Raw genomic sequence first — 9480 nt, forward strand, 5'->3', positions numbered from 1 at the left:
TCAAGTAGAAAGCAAATGTTTTGAGAGTGATGATGGCAACAAATGTACAAATGTGCTTGACACAATGGATGGATGTATGGATTGTGATGAGAGTTATACGAGCCCCTAATAAAATGATTTATTAAAAAATAATATTCTTCAATGCTAAAAAATGAATTGGTTCCTAACTGATTATAAACATAAGTAGATCATTAAAATAATTAAAATGATAATTAATAAATCTCTACTTGCAGAACAAACCCAATTATAGTAGAATAGAATTTTTATAGTATTTCAAATTATTTCTCAACAATATATAAATTAGATGAACTCAAGTGCCATTCATTATCTATATAAGGAATTTAAGTTGATAGTAACATTATTTATTTCTTCAAATATTAAACCAGGAACACAGTTCAAAGTTCTTCTGAGTATCATCAGTATGGTGCTTCTTTCCTGTAAGTGCAAGGAAACATCACACAGTGATATTTTTCTAGTTGCTTGCACCAGATAAAAACCATTCTAAACTGTCCCTCATCCTATCACAGCACATTCTTTAAAATTTCATGACCTAGGTTGGGACTGATTGTAATATGCTTAAGTTTTACTTAATATGTGTTAACATTTCACTAATAATCTGTCATATGGTGGTGGATTGCATGTGTCTGCCATGCTGGAAATTCACTACCATTATGTTAAAGTTCAGCAGGTTCACCCATGGTGGACAGATTTCAGGGAAGCATCCGAACTGTCAAGTTAGGAACAAGGAAGGAGCTGATCACTTCGGACAGCATTACCCACTGGAAGGCGTATGACTAACAGTGGAACACTATCAGAGATAGTGCCAAATTTGAACCTCTCAGGTTGCAAGTCGCTCACAAGATGACAGGGGAAGAGCTGCCTCACGGTACAGTATACCTTAAAGATGTGGGTGAAGCAAAGCTAATGGGACTTTCCTTTGAAGATGGGGTGAGCCTCAAAATTGGAAGAAACAGTGGTAAATATTCATTAATAAACATAAATGGAATATAATAAAATATAAATCTAGGACTATAGGACATTATAAAAAATAAAATAGAACAGATAAAGTTGATATCCTAGGTATTAGTGAGCTGAAAGGTGCTGGCATGAATCATATTAACTACTATGCTGGGAATAATAAATTAAAAAGAAATAACATCACTTTCATCATCAAAAGAACATTCCAGTATTTATCTTAATGTACAATTTTGTCTGAGATACCAAAATATCCAAATGCCTATTAAAAATACCAGTTAATATGACTGTATAAGTCTGAGTACTTTAAAGAAACAAATCCACAGAATCTCATGTTTAAAAGAAGAAACAACAAAATAAAAAATCTGAACAAAAAAAATCCAAAGAACAGCTCAAAGGACTCTTTTACATAGTAGAAAGAAATGTGCAAAGAATGGAGTTAGAAAACTTAAAGGTAAGCATATTTTTAGCATTTCTCAAGCAGAATGAACAGAAGAAAAAAATCAACCTTGGGGTTCAATATTTCTGGAATTTGGGGACAAAATATTGACGGATGAAGGAAGTATCAAAGAAGGTGGCTGCAGTACACAGATTCACTGTACCAAAAAGAACTGGCTGAGATCCTACCATTTCAGAATGTAGCAAGAACGAAGGGTACTGAAGGATGAACTCTAAGATGCATTGGAGAAAAACAAGACTCCAAGAATTGATAGAACACCCTTGAAATGTTTTCACAAATTAATGCAGTTCTAGACTACTCATTAGTCTCTGACAAAAATCCTAAAAGACAGCTACGTGGTCAGCCAACTGGAAGAGATTCATATTTATGCCCATTCTAAAGAAAGGTGCTCTAACAGAATGTAGAAAGCATCAAACAATATAATTAATATCAAATGCAAATAAAATTGTGCCTATGATAATTCAAAAGCAGTTACAGCAAATACACAAAGAAAGAGTTGTCAGAAATTCAAGCTGGATGCCGAAGAGGACTTGGAACAAAAGAAACCATTGTTACTATCAGACGAATCTTGGCAGAAAGCAGAGAATACTAGAAAGATGTGTATTTGTCTTTTGTCGACTACATAAAGGTATTTGACACTGTGGATATTAACAAACTGAATATCATCGTGAAGAATAGGAATTCCAGAACACTTAATGTAGAACCAGTACATAGACCAAGATGTAGTAGTTGTTTGAACATATCAAGGGAATACTGTGTGATTTTAAAAACTTGAAAGGTGTGTTTCTGGGTTGTAGCCATACTTTTTCCATCAGTATTCTGAGCAAGTCATTCAAGACTTTGGACTAGATGAAGGACATGGCATCGGCTTTGAAGAAGACTTATTAACCACCTGCAATAAGAAGATAGCACAACCCTGCTTGCTTTGAGGAAAGATGACTTGGAGCACTTATTAAGGAAGAGTAAAGACATCGGTACAGTTCAATGTAAAAGAAACTCCTGAAAACTGGGCCAATCAAGAGAATCATGATAAACTAAGACATGATTGATTTTGACAGGTTTATTGTTACTTGGATCCACGATCAATGTTTGTAGAAGCAAAATCAAATGATGTATACATGGAGTAAATCTGCTTCCGAAGACCTCTTTAAAATGTTCGAAAGCAAAGATGGCCATTTGAGGAGTAAGGTGAGCCTGACTCAAGCCATGGTTTTTTGAGTGTAAAAATGGAAGAATGAATTAGACAGACTGGAGACTAATTGATGAATTTGAATATGGTGCTACCAAAGAATATTGACTATAACGCAAACTTCTCAAATATTGGACAAATATGTCTTGGAAGAAAAGCAACCAGAATGCTCCTTAGAAATAACATTCCTTAGGCTTCATCTCACATTGTTCGGTCATGTGATCAGGAGAACCAGTTACTGGGAAAGGACATCATGCTTGGTAAGGCAGTGAGTCACCGAAAAGAGGAAGATTGTCAGAGTGATGGATTGACACAGAGATGTCAACAATGGGCTCAGACATAACAAAACGAGGATGGTGCAGAACTAGGAGTGTTGTCATAGGGTAGCAACGCGTCGGAGCTGCTTCAGTGGAACCTAACAACTAGCAAAACAAATTACTTCTTAGGTGACTTGGGTGAAACAAATAATAAAGAGTCTTGGTCTCCAATTGAATTGTTGGAGGTGTCAGGACACCCAGAGGTGCCTGGGAAGCACAGGTTGGTGACCCATTTCCAAGAAATCATTGAAAACCCGATGGAACAGTTTAACTTTGACACATGTGGCATCACCATGAGTTAGAATCAACTTCAGGGCAATTGATTTACTGGTTTTAGAATTACTTAAGCACTAGGGATAAGCTATCAACACTTTTTGCTTAAACATTCTCAATTGCCTCGGTGTTTAAAACTCACAGTCCTTAGCTTCATGACTTCATTACATTTCCCAAGTTTTGCATCTGAGGAAATAATGTTGATCCTCGTTTTTCTTCCTTTATCTCTACATAGGGTCTTGTATCATTCATACACACTTACAGTGACCACCTTTGTCCTATTGGCCCTGGTATTTCCTGATTGTAGCCTTGACAATTTCCATCCGATAGGGTTCGCCACCTTCACCTCATCTAGCTGCATGCCCACTTTTCATCCTACCCAATTTACCTTCCAGAATAATCAGCAGTGCTGCACGAAGGAAAATAGTTTCATTAGCTAGTGCTGTTTCAACAGAAATATCACAAGTAGATGACCTGAAACAAACAGATTTTTATTTGTTCACTGTGTAGGGGGCTAGAATCCAAATTCAGGGTACCCGCTTGGGGGAGGCTTTGTCCTTCTGCTAGCTCTAGGGGAGGTCCTTGACTCTTCTCAGCTTTTGTCCCATTGCGTGATGAACTTTACATGGCATGGCGTCTATCATTTCCCATTACTGCTTCATCTGCTCTGTTCTATCGCACAAATAAATTGATGTAAAACGCACCCTACATTAACACAGCACTAACATTCTATACTTTAACATAACAAAGAAAACTCTATCTAAATGGGATTATAAACACAAGTAAGAAGTTAGGTTTTACAACACATATTTTGGGGAGACAATTTAATCTAATGTAATTGTAAAGGAAGAAACAAACAGACAAACAAAAACCATGATAAATCACGGAGAAGGTTTAAATATAATTAGGAATAGGAGAAAAGTGTGAAGACTAAATTCTATGTTGTTAATGAGCCATACCCTTCTTGTATATAGCTAGCTGTTAACTCCTTATTCTCATTCTCATCTTTCCTGTCTGTCTTATGGGACGAGCCCTGGTGCGATAGTGATTATGCTGGGCTGCTAACCACAAGGTCTGCAGTTTGAAACCGCAGAGGGAGCCAGACAGGGCTTTCTCACTCCACGCAGGGTTACAGTCTGGGAAACTCATAGTGGGGAGTCCTTCCCTGTCCTACAGGTTTGCTTCAAGTTGGCATGGACTGGATGGCAGTAAGCTTTTGGTTTGTTTATGTCTGCCCTTTATTTATTCCGTTCAGTCAGTGTCAGCATTAAGTGTTTCACAGGAACACAATCCTTGGAGCCCTAATGCCTACATTCAAATTGAATATTTACCAATTGTGTCCTAAGCATTGGGCACGTTGTTTACCATCTTTTTCCTCCTGACCTGACATAGAAATAGTGCCAGTCTCAGACTTGCAACTCAACGTGTTAGTACATGTAAAACACAGAGCTGAATGATTACCTACTACTATGACTGTTCTCAAATTTAGCACCTGTGCCAAACATAGGTAAGAGTTGTCATCCTCCAAGTCAGATTGGGATGGGCTGGCCTGGGCACCTGACCACTGTGTGGCATTCTTTCAATGAATAACTGATTCTGAGTTCTAATCATTTTATATGTTAGCTCTTGGAAAAGAACCTGTTGCTAAGGATTAAACTGCCTATTAGTCAGATAAAATTTATATTGCATTTGTCATTTGCATGCTTTGTTGCTGGAGCTGATTGTATCTGAGAGCAAAAAATCTGGCGTGAACCATTTGCTCATACATTTTTAATTTATGGACTCAAAAGTTTGGAATAACATTCAAAGTCACAGATGCTTATCTGAATCCAACCCAAAATATTTTGAGCTTTCCATATCAGTTATAACCATCAGAGGACTATAACTGGATAGAAAAAAGAACAGTTTGCCGGAATTAAAACAAGATTTATTTTTAATAGTTTTCTTCAGAAAAACCACCTCTAAATTTATAAACTACATTACATTTATAGATTGCTTCAAAAATATGTATTTTTTGCCCCAGTGAAAATTGGGATAAAAATACATAAGCCCCAAATAAGGAATTGTTTTTGTAGAAGCATATGCTCAATTCTTTCAAGAGCATTAGAATTTTCAAAAGGAAAAAAAAATCTATGGAGGATAAACATTTGAGGCAACAATGAAGAAATTACAAGGGGACTGTGATATTGTAAATTAAGCTATTAGAGTAGATCACTTGGGGTGTTAGGACAGAAGTAAAGGAAACTTAGAACACAAAGCTGACTTACTAGAGTGGACGCCTACCATGGTCCATTGTATGTATAAGTCCCAAAGTCAACGGAACAATAGTGGAAAGCAGGGCTCCAGGGTGTGCTGATCCCAAAGAACGAAGCTGTCTCAAACTTTCCAAAGATGGAGCTGGAGGGCTCTCAGGCTGGGGGTCAAAATATGATCATGCTGTTGGTACAGTGCCTTTTAGGAGTTATAAACAGTGAATGAAACCCCTGCATGGGAAAATGCCGTCACCAGTTTTCACTTTTGTATTCAGCATACACATTTCAAATTTTAGATGCTAATGGTGGTAGTGTCATAAAATGAAAAACAAGCATAAACATTTGATGAGGAAAGACGGGCATTTGATATTTACAGAAGATGGAGGTTGAGAGAATTAAGCAAAAGGCTAAACAAGGAAGAATCATTACACTCTGTAGTTATAATCAGTTAAAGGCATAGTGTGGTTTGATGAATTGTTTACAATTAAATTCAGTGGGGGAAAAAAACTCCATCAAAACAGTGGGAGGTGCAGGTGGAACTTTCCAGGGCGTGGTTGCTATCAGATCACTCCCTGCCCCTAAGTTGATTCTGACTTAGAGTGAGAGTACAGAAAATGGTAGAACAGCCTCCCGTGAGTTTTCCAGACTATCAATCTTTAAAGGAGAAGGGCAGCAAAAAAGAGGCAGACTTTCAACACGATGGGTGCAACAATGGACTCAAACCTAAGGATACGTGTGAACAAGGCACAGGGCCCTCCCCTCCTCAGTTGTACATAGGGTCGCTATGACTTGGAACCGGCAGATGGCAACAACAAGCCATGGCAAACAAATCTGCATGAGTTGAAAACCTCGTTTCCTCCCAGACTGGCTGGATGGTGGTTTCAAACTGCTGCCCTTGCTGTTAGCAGTCCAACATGCAGCCAGGGCTTCTGTAGAAAGAGGTACCTACCATCAAAATGACTCTGCCTCAGGGTGATTCCATGCACGATGTTTCCTCACAAGGAAAAGTTGATTGGTTTTCTATCATTCCTCAGATTTGTTGATAATCTAGAATCCATCAGTGCAATCATTATTCCAATGTATCTCATATAGGGTCTCTCCACACACTTCCTACTTTACCAGATGTGCTATCTCCTCTAGCAATTGGCCCCTACTAATGGTCTGTCCAAAGCAAGAAAGTAGGACAAGTTTATATTGTGATATATGACTTGTGCTGGCTAATTTTTGGAAGTGTATCCACAGCATTTTAAATCTTAAATTGTTTTAATCTAGAAGCACCACTGAAATCTTTTCACTCCGGTTGCCTATGACGGTATTTGAAATGCTGATTATGTAACTTCTAGCATTAAAGAAACAGGCAAAATAATAGAGTGTGAAAAACGGATGGATGGGTGATAGTGTAACATTTTAATTGGTTGCTTTTAATCTGGATAATACTCTAATTCGTATTTTGCACTCTTATTCAAAGGCTCTGTACTCAAATTCTATCTTCTAACATCTCATCCCATATCTCCTTATCCTACATCCATTCACTCTATTTCCCCAGGCTTTTCAAATGCAGTTCATATGCTTTGGAATCTTACCTGTTTTTCCTGTCACTTCTACATGTTCTTCAAATTTCAGTTCAAGTATCTTCCTGCCTGCAAAGATTTCCTTGCACTCTCTGAGTCTCAGGAATAAACCGCAAGCATTTTGCACTTAGGTCCGTTAACAGTGATGTATTTGAGATCTGCTGTCCAAGTTCTCTGAGTCCTTATCTCCCTGAAACTACTGTTTTGTATATCTGCTCCTCTCCTAGAGTGAGACCCTTTCAGAAGCAATGGCTGTTTCTTATATTCTTCATAATTCTGGCTCCTAAGACAGTACCTGACAGGGATAGACAGGAAATCCTTTTAGCTCTAGTGCTGTTTAACTGGTGTTGCTGTCAGAAGCACTTGTGCCATGTTCAGACCTTGAGCCTCTTCTGAAAGGGAACAAGTTCTATGATCAATTAGTGATGTCTGACAGAGAGAGAAGTGGGAGCACATGATAGAGAGCTCATATTTCAAAAACATTCTGAAAATGTTTGTTCAGAGAATTAATACATGAGCAAATCTAATAGTAATATCAGTTGAAATTTACCAGCAGCTAAATCAAATATTCTTTTCCATATCTCATTTAGAGTCCCTGATCCTAAAGCACACAAGATACATTCCATAACTCTTATGCTCCAGCACAGTTCCTTTTAGCTTGGAGGTAGATATTCAGTCCTCTTAGAAAAGAATCAGAGATTTGGAGTTCATGCAGAAATCTTGACTACGCGTGTAAGGAATGAAACCTGCTAGGTACCAAATACTCCAGGAGCACTTTCTTCACCAACTTGACTAGCAAGATTTGCCAGATTTGCCCAGCCTTAAAATGGCATGATGGGTCAGAAGTGGAGGAGGCTTTGATTCCTTGCTGTTTCCCCCAATGTTCATGAAAACAGCAGCCAAGGGATTAAGATGCATTGCCTTGGGTACATCTACTTCATACGACCACTTTAAAATGTTGGAAAGCAAGTAGATTCCTTTGAGGATTAAGGTACATGAACTTTGGATATTGAATAGGGAATACCAAAGAATTGAGGCATTTGAATTGTGATGCTGGTGAAGAATGTTGGAAGAACCGTAGACTACCAAACACATCTGTCTTGGAAGAAATACAGCCAGAGTACTCCTTAGAGCTAAAGATGGTGAGACTTTGTCTCATGTACTTTGGGCATGTTCTAAGGAGAGACCAGTCCTTGGAGAAGGACATCATGCTTGGTAAGGTGGAGGAGCAAGGGGAAAGATGAAGACGCTCAATGAGGTGGTTGGACATGGTGGACATATTGATGGGCTGAAGCTTAAAATCAGCTGTGAGGATGGCTCATGACAAGGCAGTGCTTTCATTCTGCTATATATACCTGGTCAGTGGGAGTCAGAATCAAGGCAAATATCATCAAAGGCATTTGTCCCATAAGCAGAGAGACCATATCATGTATAATCCATACTGGGACACTTTGGGAGTGAAAGGGTAATTAATGATTATGGTGAAGCAATAGAGTTTACCAGGAGTATCCTGGAAAGCAGGGGTTATGTAGCTACCATTGGACTGCCAGCCACATGGCCAGCAGGTTGACTCACCAGCTAGTCCTTGGGAGAAAGAGTGGGATTTATACGACCACAGTAGTCTTGAAATCCACAGGGCTAGTTCGATCCTGCTCTTTGGGGTCACTATGAATTGAAATTGGCTCGACATCAATGAGTGATAACTACTTTACCCTTTACCACAGTGGCTCTCATGTTCCAATAAGCTAAATTATCTTGCTTGCTTAACATAGACCAATTGATGTGGTGTGGTTGCATGGGGCTTTGCCATGAGAAGGAGACCCAGGCCGCTTCCAGGATTTCCAGGAAGCAGAATGATCCACTCGTTGATGGTATTGCAATGGCAACTAGAGAATCAAACAGTTTGGCTCTGCCCTGTTCGTAAGTCCTGACCTAGATTTGAGAAGCCACAGATGTTTACTCTTAGATACTAACTGAAACGAACTGAACCTGCTGCCGTTGAATGGAATCCAAGTCATCTCAATGCTATAGACTCTACAGAGGGTTCCAACCACTCTCCATCTCTAGAAGAACAGATAATCTCATTGCTGTCACAGAGCATCGGGTGGATTGAACCACTGAAGTTACAATTAGCAGCCCAATGTCTAACCCCCTTATGCCATCAGACAATTGTTTCCTTGCTGTCCTCGTAGAAAGGACTCTGAGACTCAAAGTTCACATTCCTTTTTGGTGTCATGATTCCCTTTGTCAGGTTTTGGATCCTTAAAGACTAAGAGTTTTAAAACCAAGATGTCTCACCTCCAGATATCTCATCACCAGCTTGATTATGCTCCACCTGTGGTCCCAGTTCTAGCATTGTCTTCAAGCATCCCATGGCCATGATCTCTTGAATTTCATATCCATTGACCTTTATCCTCTTGTAACCTAGCTACAACCAATCTCT

This window comes from Echinops telfairi, unplaced genomic scaffold, assembly GCF_000313985.2.
Source record: "Echinops telfairi isolate 266 unplaced genomic scaffold, ASM31398v2 ScPeMD7_2;HRSCAF=8, whole genome shotgun sequence".
Classification (NCBI taxonomy): Eukaryota; Metazoa; Chordata; class Mammalia; order Afrosoricida; family Tenrecidae; genus Echinops; species Echinops telfairi.